We start from the raw sequence: 14,542 nt of genomic DNA, 5'->3' as shown, positions 1-14,542 counted from the left end.
GCAGAAAATTAAGCACGTGTGGGTGAGGCATGAGGGCAGGAACCAAATAAAAGCACTCTGAATTATCTCCTAACGGGGGCTGCTGCTTTGCAGGGACTTCAGGTGCACCCCCGGGCAGGGGGCTGCCCCACCATCCGGGCAAACCTAACAGCCCCTTCGGGCATCACCCGCCTGCGGTCCCCTTGTGCCCCTGTCCGGCGCGGTGCTCGGCAAAGAAGTTCAATAACGCTCTATAAAGGCTTGTCTGCGCCTGGAAGTTCGCCAGCAGCCCAGGGATGGACTAATTATTCCCGAAAAGTTATTCCAATGGAGGCCCCCTGTGGAAATTTATTCCAGATTGTAATGAGTGTTTTTTCATATATAGCTCAATCCTCCTCCAGATGGGGAAAAATTAATGATTGCAGATTGCGAGAGTTCATGCAGGGGTATACCGAAATAACTCTTAGGGAACAATTATTCCAACAATTATTCCAGCACATCTATTTTGGGAAATTTCCCAGTGCATGAGCACACCCAAACCTCGCTGCCTTCACAGGGAGCATTAAAGAAACGAGCTCTGCTTTTCCAAGGGTTGGGCCATAAGGGGCATAACAAATGCAACTTAAATTTTTTTGCTTTTAATAGAAGAATGAAATTAAAATGAGAAGATTAAAATCAGAAGGCGAAGAAGATAAGGGGAAAGAAAAAGAGAAGGAAGCACAACAGGTTTCTGGGGAGAGAAGAATTTTTATCACCACACTTAAAATTAATCAATATTGTCAATGTTTTACAATTCCAGGGAAAATAACTTTTTCCAATATCTCTCATTCTATGAGTTTCAAGCAAGATGTAATTAATATAATAAATTATCTTTGCTATGAACCTGATGTTTGTTCAGTCAGTGCTCACAGTTATGGTCATGTCATTAGAAACTCTCTGTTCCCAGCACAGAATAATGTGAAACATTTATTTGTATGGGAAAATCCAATAGAGTTTTTATAATCTATAGTTGGTTTTATAGTTGGTTAATCAATAAGTGTGAATGCAATTTTTGTAACGCTATGATGTAAAATATAATTTTTAAAATGACACTTTTATGGGTGTGCAAAAACATTTTTTCAATGAAACCCCTGGAAACCCTTCAGAAATGTCTTTCATGGGCAGTTTTTTAAAACCCAGATTCAAAATTTAGTAGAGGACTTAATCCCTTCTGCTTTATTCTAGACTGGTGCTTATGGAGTTTCAAAAGGAAAGTCTTGGAGGTTACAGATCATCCGTTCTGGAGCCTCATTTTATTAACGAGAATAGAATAGAATAGAATAGAGTAGAATAGGAGTAGAGTAGAATAGAAATAGAATAGAATAGAATAGAATAGAATAGAATAGAATAGAATAGAATAGAGTAGAGTAGAGTAGAATAGAATAGGAGTAGAATAGGAATAGAATAGAATAGAATAGAATAGAATAGAATAGAATAGAATAGAATAGAATAGGAGTGGAGTAGAATAGGAGTAGAGTAGAGTGGAGTAGAATAAGAGTAGAGTAGAGTAGAGTAGAGTAGAGTAGAATAGAATAGAATAGAATAGAATAGAATAGAATAGAATAGAATAGGGGGAGAATAGAACAGAACAGAACAGAACAGAATAGAATAGAATAGGAGTGGAGTAGAATAGGAGTAGAGTAGAACAGGAATAGAATAGAATAGAATAGAATAGAATAGAATAGAATAGAATAGAATAGAATAGGAGTAGAATAGGAGTAGAGTAGAGTGAAGTAGAGTAGAGTAGAATAGAATAGAATGGAATGGAATGGAATGGAATAGAATAGAATAGAATAGAATAGAATAGAATAGAATAGAATAGGAGTAGAGTAGAATAGGAGTAGAGTAGAGTAGAGTAGAGTAGAGTAGAATAGAATAGAATAGAATAGATCGAGTAGAATAGAATAGGAGTAGACTAGAGCAGAGTAGAATAGAATAGAGTAGAATAGGATAGAATAGGCCAGGCCAGGCCAGGCCAGAAGTGCAGCTGGAGGTGCGGTTGTGCTGCGGGTGCCCCACGGCAGAGCACGCCCAGACGTGGGCAAGCGGAGAGGGGCCGGCCCGTGCCCCCTCGCCCAGGCAGTGCCCGAGTCCCACGCAGGACACGCCGCCAGTGGGGTGGCTTTGCATCCCCCCAGGATGTCGCTGCTCTGGGATATAAACTGGTCAGGCATTGGAACCCCCCCGGTAGTCCTTGCTACTATTTGCACTGCAGGGTTTGGTAAAGACGGCTCTTCTGCGTGACTGTTTGAATCCCAGCGCTGAATCGTATAGACTTCTCCCCGTATTTAAAGCTACACAAAGCGCTCTTTTTTTTCCTGACAATGACAATATCTTATTCCTTCAGCATTCACAGCCTGATTTTACCCTTTGATGCGTTTTCAAGAGTGGACCTGTGTGTGTGCATGATGCATCTGCAATCCTACGTCCTCTTAAAAGTAACGGGAGAGAGAACATTTTACCGCAGTCACATCTCACCTTGAGTTTTCTGAGGTCAAATCCAGCGGTGATGTCCACAGTGCCATTCGCTGACAAGATCTGTTCACATCCATCCAAGGGGTGAATCTGTCCCTAAATTAGGGAGTGTGAAGAAATTGTGTGAGAGCGTTTTATTAACGAGTCTTCAGATTTCTTGTTCTTTTCAATTTTATGCCTGGAGTTCATGACCAGGAAAGTTATGGGGCAATAACTATAGAATTATTAAAAATGAAATGAGCTTGTGCAGTGGACTTATTTTACAGTATAGCTTAGGGACAGGAGAACCTTATAACTTTATAAGGTTATAGGCTTTAAAGTGCTTTAGAACTTTTCTGAAAGTTTTACTGTTTCATAAAAGGGAAGAAGGGAATGGAAAAAGTGCCTTTACAGAAACACGAGTGTCTGGCTGAAGAGCCGGGCATGTCCCAGCTGTTTAAAGAGAAAACAGAGAGAGGAAGAAAAACAAAGAATGAAGGGGGTGTCTGGAACGGGCACAAGACCAGTCCCTTTCTCGTCTCATTTGACTATGGATGTTCTGCTGCTCCTACAGCGGCATCTTGGACATTTTCCAGCGGGATGTTAAACTCTTTTGTAAGGAAAAGCCCTTAGAGATGGCAGGCTGTCAGGTCACCCACCTGATACTACAGGACTGAGTCCTCTGTTATGTTTTAGAGCTACATCCAGCCCTGTTAGAAGACCCCACCCCACCACTTTGTTATATCTACTACTCTTCAGGCAACTATTCAAAATCGCATAGTTGCATGAGGAACTTTGCCCTGTAATTATAGCCCAAATGTCTGTTTTCTTACCTCACCCTCATTTGTAACATCTAAATCCTTTAGATTTTTCTTTATCATCATGATCTTCACTCCCAATTCCCGTATCCCCCTTGAGTCCTCTCTTTCGTGTACCATCAGACCACGTTACCTCATTTGTCATGTTTATTTTCCACGCTAGTATTTGCCAACTTTCCTTTTTTTTTGGCTGGCAGCCTCTCCTTTTGATTCGTCTCTGAAATGGATCCCCATTCCCCATGGGGAAAGGACTCGTTCAGTTTTTATCAGTGCTGAAAGAGACTTGGGGCAACGCGAGTGTTTTGGTGCCCGATATTGCTCCAATACCTGGCTGGCTTCAAGGGGGATAATGCTAGCGCTGGTGGGAATGGAGTTTCCCTCTGCTCACTGGCGGCACTCAAATTCTCTGTAACTACAGTGAAAATATAAAGGATTGAACTACGGAGTTTTCTGAAGAAACATCAATGTTTTGTGGGTTTTTTCTAATTATCTCTGGGTTTGTTCTTTCACCATCCACCACTAGGAGGGAGATCAGGGCTGCTCAGTGCTCGGTGGAAAGGGAACAGGGATGCAGAGGTTTAACAACTACTTTTTTTCCAAGTACAGGCTTTAGCTTTTGCTCCTAAAACTCTGAATACATTTTTTTAAGACGCTGAGTAATTCGTTGAGAGTGGGCATGCATGAGGCTCAACGAGTCTGAGCGTGGTGTCCGAAATAATCATTCCTTTGACGCTCAAAACTGCCAGTTGATCTTGAAAATTGTGACCCAGGCTCACCTCGGAAGGCTGCGGATCTGAAAGCGTTGACTTCTTGCGCATCTGTTCTTCTCTTCAGTAGCTAAAATATATTCCTTTCTCTATCTGTTAACAGTCACTACCATCAGCAAGGGAAGAAAACCTTGCTTTGAATGATTTATTTATATACATTTGTTCCTGTTATTTGTGTGACTGGGCTTGAAATATTCCTCCTACCAGCAAGAGCAGTTTATGCTGCAGCTTCCAGACTTAGATGATATTTTGATGGACAGCCAAGCAGTTATTTTTCAAAAGACAGTCTGAATCAGGAGTTATAAAAAGATGAGCATCACAATTTGCAGTTAAAGGAAGAGAGATGCATTTTCTTCCCCAGAAAACAAGCTTTGGGAGAAGGAAGATGTGAGTTAAAGTAGGATAAGGGATTTTTTTTTTCCGCCCCCAAATGAGAAGCCTTACCAAAAAAAAAAAAAAAAAAAAAAAAAGAAAAAAAGAAAAAAAGGAAAATAAAAAAAGACAAGAGGAAAAAGTAAATAAATAAATAAGCCCAGAAGAAAACAGAAGTGCAGGAAACAAAAGCAGAGGTGTGTATGTAAGGATGAGAAGGAATACCTGGAAGCACAAAGCAATTTTCCTGGAGAAAAGGAGGAGCTGGAGGCAGTGAAAGGCAGAGGTTTGCAAAGGCCCCTGATGGCGAGTGGCTGGTTTTAAAGTGACAGTGATCAGGTTGGGCAAAGGCTCTTGGAAAGAGGCTGTAAATTTGAAAAAAAGAGAGGCAGGCTGTTCTGCCAGCTCCTGGTCTTCTGCAAACGTGTTTCCATCAGGAGCAGTTCAGCAGGCACGCTTTCTGTTTCAGTAGGTGGTATTGGCCGATAAGATAGCAGGCAAGAAGCTATTTTCTGATTTAAAGATTGTTTATCTCCCCTGACAGTTTTCGTGGCAGTTTTAAAAGTTTTAACAAGGTGTTCGGCATAGCCGTTAGAATTTGGATTGTCGAGGGGCAGATAAAGGATGTCGAACACTGCAAATATGAAATAACTGCTTGCGTTTGTGAGCTTTTGGCGAGTACCCATTGTCAGGTATCTGTCCCGAATAAACGAATTTATTCTGAAAAAGCTGTGAGAACGAGTGAGGAAGGTACGGTGGGGAGGGGAGTCATGCCCAAACGGCACCAGTGTGTCCTCTGCGTTCCTGTGTGCTTTGTGCTCGTCGGGATACGACAACAGGGATGTGACTCTGTGTTGATTCAAAAGTGGCACTGGTCAAGGTATGGAGCGAACAAGAAGTAAAAAAAAAGTCAATAGATGTCAGTGGTGGAGCACTGTGGGCTCCGCGGGGGAATGCTTTAATACTCCACAGGTCTGCTCTGGGAAACCGAGTTAACTTTGGAAATCAGTAACTGTCGCTTTCATAGTACATAGAAGTGTTTGCAGACAGAATTAGGATAAATTCTGCAGACAATAACAAAGACTCTGCACCAGGACTCTCGTCCTGCTCCGGTGTGTATGTGTGTTTATAGCAGCAGCAATCTGCCTCACCCCTATTTTCTACGCCATTCAGATCCCTTAAACCATGATGGCCCTTCACATTATTTTTCTGTATTGGGAAGGACATTCATTACCTCCTTGGGCAGAAATGCCTCTTCCTCTGACGCGCCCGTTACTGTGCTGAAAGTCCTGTCTCAGGGGCGATTTTTAGGGGAGTGGGGGGCGGTGAGGGGAACGCTGCGCATCGCCGTCGTGGGAGCACATGGTGGGAAGCCTGCCTGGTCCCTCTTCGAGCAGCTTGGGGACCTCGGGCTGCTCCCTTAACTTGTTATAACACGGGATGCTTTGTGCCAACAGCAATTACTAGCGCTTTCCTATTTATGTAATACGTTCACATTCTCATAATTAGGATGCTGTCTATCCAAACTAATCAATCTATTAACAGTGTTTATAGGACACCCAGTGTCACAGCGTGAGTACTGCGTCTTGCATCTTGTACCTTTGCGATGCTATTGAACGTCTCACAGCTACGTGACTGGCACACGTCCGCCTCTGCCAGAGCACCTACTCCTTACCTCGGGTTATTTGTCAGGGTTTTTCATCCTTCCTCATCGTCCATTCATTCTTTAATGTGTTTTTGTAATCAAAGACACCTACTAAAGGAGTTCAGCCCTTGTCCATGTGGCATTCATTTCATCCTCTGATTTCTTTGTTAGTGGCTCTGTTTTCTCTTAGTAGTCCTGGAAAACAAAACCAGACTTAAACGTCAAAGAAGAAAACTAGCAATTGACCTAAAAGCAGGTCAAGTCTCTTTGTGACTATTTTTTTTTTAAGTAAAGGTTTAGAAGTATTAAGCAAATGTATACGCTGTAGCTGAAAGATAAATCAGGTATGCTCAGCAGTTGCTTAGTTTATTATAACATGTTTTTAAAATAAAAATTCTTTATTTTTCTCTCAGCTTCCAAGTTGAAAAGAATAACATCTTGATTTGCTTCTTACCTTACCCTTGCACTTACACACACAATTGCCCTCCGTGGTGTTACATCGGTGTGAGGGGAGAAGTTCTTCCCTAAAATCAAGGGCCAGACCATAATTTAGCTCTCACTGACCTAAACTGCTGCTGGGGGAAGCTAACGTGTGTTTGGTTTATTGTTCATTATTCTATTGAGCGATGAGGAGGTATTCCTTGGGCACGTCCTTTCCCTGTGCTTAACTGTGGCGTTTAGGTACAGGCGACAGCAGAAACGGGAATGCAAGGGGAATGATGATTAATTGCATGGCTTTCCTCTTCAGCTGAATGATACATACATTTAAAATATCTGTCCTTTGCTTCCATTGCAATAGGACCAAGACTCACCCAGACACAAATAATTTCTTGATTCTGTTATTTCAATGTAATTCACCAGAGATAAGGACATCTTGACTGAAAGATGAAGATAGTATATCTGAAGGAGAAACAAATTTGGTTTTATGTTCATGTTCAACAGAATGACTTGGAAACCACTTAATGGCAGCCTTGAATTGGCTTCATATATAGTGCATCTGATTTTATCCTTTCTAAGTGAACACAGTTCTTTATGTACGGACCTGGTGAAAGAAGATTCAATAACAATCACAGGGGAGCATCTGAGGGGCTTGGAGTGAGATATGGAATATTCAGTTTAATTACATTTGTTCAGTCCCACAAAGGCAGTGGGAGCTAAGTACATCTGTTAAACACTTCAGAAACTTTCCTTCATTAAGGCATGGAACTTTGTGAGGATGCTCTGGGATTACAGAACTACAGTGCAAGTAAGAACTGGGGCTAGGATCATTAATAGAAGATATTTTCCATAATTCTTGCTTAAAGACAACCCCAAACAATAAATGAAAGGCATGAGACGTAGTCACAGTAATTCACTTCATATCCCATGTGTTTTGTGGCTTCCTCAAGGTTTCTTAATTGTTCTGGTATTGAATAGCAATGATTAGCACAGCCTCCTTAGCACAGAGGAGTATAGTATTTCACAATGAGCAAGTTCTGGAAATTAGTGCTTTTAGACCATGTCAGAAATCTAACCACCATGGTCTGACTGCAGGAAAGAATGAGCAAGGAGCAGCAGTAAAATTGGCACAAAGAATTTCAATATAATCAAGTTGACGTGAATTATTGATGGGAATAATAATGTCAGCATTAGCTATATTACAGCAAGAGATTTTGCTGTGGAGAGGAATGAAGATGTGGATTTTCTTTAATGCACCAGAAAGTATACATTATTAACAGATGTGCAAACATATAAAAATCTATTACTAGCGACAGTAACACAGTTCTGTCATGGTCCAATTCTCAGGCCCCTGACTTGGAAACCACAGCGACCTTCTAATGCGACTTCTTGTACAAAGGGGCAAATGGTGCAAGGTGATGAGGAACACCAGGCTGATGAAGATCTGGTAGGCTGTGTGCGTGTACCACATCCCGTGCCTGAACTCTTAAAAACTCAATGTGTAGAACAGGGTATTCTCAATGAAAAATATAAGCAAGTAAATTTAGCAATAAACACGGAGATAACAGCAAAACACCTTTTTGTCTTTAAAGTAGACAATTAAACTGTGTTTTGGTTAAGTGGAGGTCTACTAAAATCCTACTTTACAGCATATTTTAAAGCATGCAGCTTTTAGACTAGGTGAAAGGAGGCTTGACACAGGCAGACTAAGCTCTCCCTCTGCAGAGGATGGAAAAAGCTGGGTGGCTTCGCAGTTACGACTGCATCATCCTGAAACAGCGTCCTGGGTAGGTGGGATGAATCACGCTCTGACGCTGCAGGAGGCACGAGTACCGTGTTATTGTCTCAGGATTATTGTCCGTGGCCTAACGACAGGGATGAATCATTTAGTCACAGGTACACGTCAGAGAGATGAATAGATTTCTATTTCAGTGGATCAACGTTGTTTAATACAGGAGTGTATAAATGAAGGTATGAGGCAGGTCTGGTTCTTCTTGGTGTGACTGCAGAGCAGCTCACAGACCAGGGTGGGATGAGAGCAGGATACACAACGCAGACAACCAAAAAATGTATGCAGGATGGCTCCGGGGTTCTTCATTATTTGCTAACGAGTTTCCTCTCTTTCTAGCTTTTACTGGACAGGCCGCTCGTTGGTCGGGTGGCTAGCATTTATAAAACCCTCTCGTCTGAGGTGAGAAGTCACCGAGCTCATCTTCACCATGGCTGCTACCTCGCTGCCACCGAGCCTCGGGAGCCTCCAGTTCCACCTCGTTAGCAAGGAGGTTTGCTGTGTGTTTAATGCTCGCTGGACTTTAGCTCCACGGTGTTTTAATCGCCCACTTGCTGAATTTATGTTACTGCATTGCACTTTAAATCCTTGCTTTGTCACGGCATGAGTTATTTGTGGTCCTCTCCTGGAGGATTCCCCATGTACTGCCACGGTCTCTGACATTTTCAGCACGGGAATAGAAATAGTGGAACTTCAGATGGTTAAAATACTGTTTCTGAAATAAGCATCAATCTATTCTTATTTTACCCCTTACAACACACTTCCCATAACTGGCAACTCTGAGGTAATGCTGTTTAAAATTGCATGCCCATGGCACCTGCCAGGGTCTGCCGATCGCAGGATCACAGCATGGTTGAGGTTGGAGGAGATCTCTGGAGGCCATCTGGTCCAACCCTCTGCTCAAGCAGGGCCACCTAAAGCCAGTTGCCCAGGACCACATCCAGGAGGCTTTTGGATGTCTCCAAGGATGGAGACTCCACGACATCCCTGAGCAACCTGTGCCAGTGCTCGGTCACCCTCGTGACCTAATGTGTTCCAGTTTGTGCCCATTGACTCTGGTCCGGTCACTGGGCACCACTGAGGAGAGCCCGGCTCCATCCTCTTTGCACGCTCCCTTCAGGTATTTATCTGCATTGATAACATCCCCCCAAACCTTCTCTTCTCCAGGCTGAACAGCCCCAGCTCACTCAGCCTCTCCTCGTAGGAGAGAGCTCCAGTCCCATCATCATCTTTGGGGCCCTTTGTCGGGCTCTCTCCAGTATGTCCATGTCTCTCTTGTACTGGGGAGCCCAGAAGTGGGTCAAGGCAGGGGCTTGTGGCTTGTATCCTAATTGTCCTAGTCAGAGTTAATAACAGGTTTTCTAATCTGTGACCTCCTCGAGCAAACCTTGCTTTAATTACAAGCAAAATGAGCTGAGCCAGGGATTAAAAACCCAGTAATTTTATAGTCTTAATTTCCTGTATTTTGTGGGATTAGGTGATATCTATAATTTTGCTTGAGTGTAGATTTTATGGCTTAATTTCTTACTGCTTTTGTACTAGGAAGGAAAAAAAAAGCTTGCATATATGAAAATCGACATAATAAACCGTTATTGCTGGCACAAGAGACATTATGGTCTCCCTTGGAATAGCACAAATACATTACAAATGTATTTAGATGCATTTAAACATGCATATTATTTCACAGATGAGTGTAATGGTTTCTTAGGAGCTATTAGGTTTTAGTATGCAAAAAACATGTTTATTCGTACGACTTTGAAGAAAATTATTTAACAAATATGACAGTAACAGGCCCCTTAAGGTTTCATTATATAAATCTTAATTCAGGCATTTGGATTATTAATCCAAGAAAGTGTCATGGACCTAAATGACTCATTACACACACAGTTTGCATCAGTTTATTAATAAACTCATAAAAAGCCCATTATTATTAATTGGATTTTTCTAAAGCACCCAGATTTGCAATACGAACGATGCAAGGTGCGTGCCTCCAAGGGCTTTTATCTTCACATCCGTGCCACAGTGAAGTGCAGGAGAACAGGGAAAGAGATGCAGAAGTCAAGGTCTCTGTTATTGCAGCCAGGTATACACAGAGCATTTTTAGTTACGATTGGCGTAACTTTAAGTTCAGATGAGAAAAAGTTTTCAAAAAGAGACATTTTGTAAAATGGAGATGCCACACTTGAATTAATGCTTGTAAGACATCAAGACATGACTGGCTTCTAAACAACTCACTTGTGGACAAGGCAAAGCAGGGAGTAGGGGACCTCTGTTATCCTGGGGGACGAGGGAGTGATGGAAGGTTGTTGGAAGGGACATTGAGGATACCAGAGAAGCTTCCTCATCTGGAGTTTTACTCTGGTGGTAGCAAAATTATGGCCCAGTCAAAATGCAAAGGGAGCCAACGGGCTGAATTTTCTGACAAAGAAAAGAAGGTAAGAAAAGGCCCAGAGGAAGAAAATGCCACCTTCCTCATGGTTGAGGCACGAAATTGGAGTAAATGAGGTAGGACGGAGCGGAACCTAAGTGATAACGGACCACCAGAAAATTTTATAGTGCTTGATAGTCTGCTGCTTTTTTTAAGATCTGTACTTGGTGACACCTTTGCTTATGTTTCTTTTCTCTTTGCATTGTAACTGTTGAGGCACTTAAATAAAATTTAATAAAAAAGAAATGGGAACAAAATCCTGCCTGGAATTTTTATGACTGAGTATAAGCTTCTCAAAACAGACGTGTATCATGCAGGGTTCTTCCCATAAAACCAGCCAGGCTGGCTCTTCTGCCAAAGGCAGGAGGAAAAAGGAAGGCTTTGAGGACTGACTGTCAGAACAGGACACAGAACAAAAAGATGTGTCCTGTTTATCTGCATCCTTACACCAATGGAGGAAGGAGAGATCATGAGCCCTTTTGCTAGTAGGAGGGAACAAAAGTGGCTGCTTTGATCAGAAAGGAAAGAGGAAAGAAAAGTGAAGGTTTCACAACTCGGGAAAGCTGAACTTCTCTTTGAATTGCTACATGTTGAAAGCTCCCACCTTGCCATCCACACACACACAGACACAGAAAATGCCAGTGGTAAGAGTTTGTCACATAACACCAGCGTTTAAAGGGACAGTGAGGCTGAGGCTGCCTGTGTCGTGCCCAGAGATGGTTTTGGATCTTGGCTACTTATTCTCCAAAAAGCCTGCCCTGTCAGGGTTATCCTTAACACGGACGATGAGAAAGTACTGTGAATGGAAGCCATTTATTTGCAGTTTCACTCAGTCAGACCGTTCTCCGGAGGAACATAAGTAAGAACGAAGGAACAGGGACTGCAGCGGTGCTGTGTGGTGGAAGGGGCTGTAATCAGTAGCAATAATGGCAGCCTATCGCCCCATTTTAGACTGCCTGGGAACTCTGCAAATTCAGGTGGTCCGCATTAAATAAAAAAAAAATATTATGAGTCCTTTGGCCAGTCAATGTGATAACTACAGGGTTAAAATTGTGCTTAATTTTGCTGTATTACTTGCACGTGAATAAAAGCATCTAAACCCTACATAAGCCAAACCTCAAGGGGAAAAACATTTCTGTTTTGCCTAATTTTAGCCATTTGCCTCAGGGGGCAAACACTTTTTTGTGTTTGTTTTCTTTTAAAGGTCTAAGAGTAGAGCTTTACACGGATATAGGTGTGAGGTCAGCACCAGAAGTGCTGTAGACATGTTACCATGGCACTGCGTAACTAATTAACCATCCTGATAAATTTTTCCCAGGGTGTTTCCTTGTAAGTTGTCTTTTCAGTTGCTTGAGAGCAGCAGCTTCAGCCCTGACAAGATCTTATTTCAGCTGTGTGAGGAGCTTGGTGAGGTGGGGAAGTGTTGCTTGTAGTGGCTGGAGCAGAGAGACAGCAGTTCTGCCACATCTACATCCTGACGTGGTGTTAGCTTGGGTGGCGAAAGGCTAGTGCTTCCACTGCTGAAATTTCCTTATTCAAAATTGCCTGAAAATCGTGTCTTTAAGCTCGCAGGTACTTTTGAGTCCTCTTGTGTTGTCCCAATCCCGTTGCTGGGTAGGTGGCACAAAACCATAGAATTCTAACATAATTTAGGCTGGAAAGGACCTCTGGAAGTCATCTTGTTCACTCTCACGTTCAAAGAGGGTTCCAAGTAGATCAAGTTGCTCAAAGCCTTGGCCAGCCGATTTTTAAATATCTGCAAAGAAGGAGAGTCCACAACCACTCTAGTATATGTTTCAACATTTGACCGCCTTCACGGTGAAAATTTTTCTCATTACATTTAATTGGAATTTTCCGTACTGTAACTTGGGTCCATTGCCTCATCTCCTGTCACTGCACACCTTGGAGAAGAGCCTGGTTCTGCATTCTCTACCAACTCCCGTTAGGTAACCGAAGACCGCAAGGTCTCCCCGTAACCTCCTCTTCTAAGGCTGAATAAACAGCCTCTCTCAGCCTCTCCTTGTTTTCTGGACCGTAGACTCTCCCGACCGTGGATAACTGAAGAGGTCAGTTTTTAGGCCTATTGGGTTGGCATCTTTTACCAGCACTAAAAAATAATTCACTTGTCACTTTTCTTCCATAAAGTCTTTATTGCTCAGCTCTCAAAAGGCAAAGTTTTTTGAAAAAATTTTATTCCCCTGACGTGCCACCTTTTCAGTGTCGATTAAATAGCATCCAGCATCCAGGCAATAGTATATTTTCTGCAGTAAAAACCAGCAGCAATGAAAAACTAAATACAGAACTGCTAGCAGAATAGTGAATTAGCCTGGAGTGAGCTGCATTTGAGTGCAGTCACTGATATTTATGCGCCAACGGTAGGTGCTTTCAGACTCATTCCTTTCAGGCTGACAGAAAACATTAATTGCAATTCTTTAAAACAAAAGCAACTTATTTGAGTAGGAGAAAATACCACCTACAGGACCTTATATACATCTAAGCATTGAGAGACTTCTTTTCCCAGCTCAGTTATTTTCTGGCTTAATCAAGTCGGTCTAAGTTGTCTGAGCACTTGTCTTCTTAGTCTTTTGTCACGGTTTGGGGTTAGGTGTAAGCAATGTGCTCAGGCCCGTTGAAACTGAAACTCTGTGGTTCTTGTCCCCACTTTCTCCCCAGTGCCTACACCATAACTCGTACTGGGGATCTTTTCAGGGCCAAACCAAGCAATTCCTTTTTTTGCAGAAGCAGAGGTTAATATGCACCAGGGTTCAGCCTTGCACGGATGCAAGCCGTGACGGGTCTGACTTAGACTGCCTCCAAGGGCATCCGCGCAGACCTTACGTCTCCCAGAAGACTTAGGAATGGAGCCTATGGAGGAGGTGTCCTGTCTAGATGCAATGGGCTTATGGGAGTGCTGCACGGGACACAATCCATATGCAATTTGTTATTTCAAAGAATCCTGAGATTTGGACAGCATAGGTATAAGGTAATCCAACCTGCTTAGTCTGGGGGCCTTAAGCCTCTCCTCTATCTGGGGTTTATCACCGGCAGAATAGATGAAGCCAGCTGCTGATGTTGGGTGATGCTGTCTTATAGAGCTGGCAATTTTGGATCCCATCCTGAGACACCTAACTCTCCTCAAGTAGAGAGCGCCCTAGTCCCCTTTGTCTTTAGCCTTTTTAAGACCTTATCATAAATCCTGTTAAAAAACAACCACCCCAAAAGTAGATAAGTCCCCTACCCCCACTAACCCACGAAACAAAAGTACTTCAAGGTGCTTCTTTCAAGAAATGGATTGACTGCAGTGTTGCCCTCATATTGCCTGTTCTATTCCTGTCACAAGTTAATGTTCAATCCTCGTGCTTTGAAAACAAAATGATACGTCGCTTACTCAACATCCGGTTTGCACGGTTTATTACACAATATATTGTTCTGATCATTTGTATTTTGGCTCCAATATTTACTTTAGATTAATAACCGCAGAGCAGTCTATTGTTTTAAAAAATGATACAGTTCCAAGCTTCTCCATAGCAGAAAAGCTTATAATTGTCTAGTCTAAATTCAGCACTAAGGCTACCATTTAAAAAAAACCAAACTTAACCATTTCAGTTTGAGTTTCCTAAGCCAGACCTGGCTTTACCAATCATGTTCAGGCCCAACCAAAATGCATTCCTTGTAAACTTGCCAGTACATCATGTTCTTCACTTGCACTTCTTGTTTTATCCTTCTTTGTGCTACGCTGGATACTGTGCTCTGATCTGTAAAAATTGATGCCCCAGTCAACAAATCAATATGTTGATTTCCATGTTTCCTCGT

Source organism: Gymnogyps californianus, chromosome Z (assembly GCF_018139145.2).
Source record: "Gymnogyps californianus isolate 813 chromosome Z, ASM1813914v2, whole genome shotgun sequence".
NCBI classification, from domain to species: domain Eukaryota; kingdom Metazoa; phylum Chordata; class Aves; order Accipitriformes; family Cathartidae; genus Gymnogyps; species Gymnogyps californianus.
The sequence above is the reverse complement of the archived record's forward strand: the minus strand, read 5'-3'. Positions refer to the sequence as shown.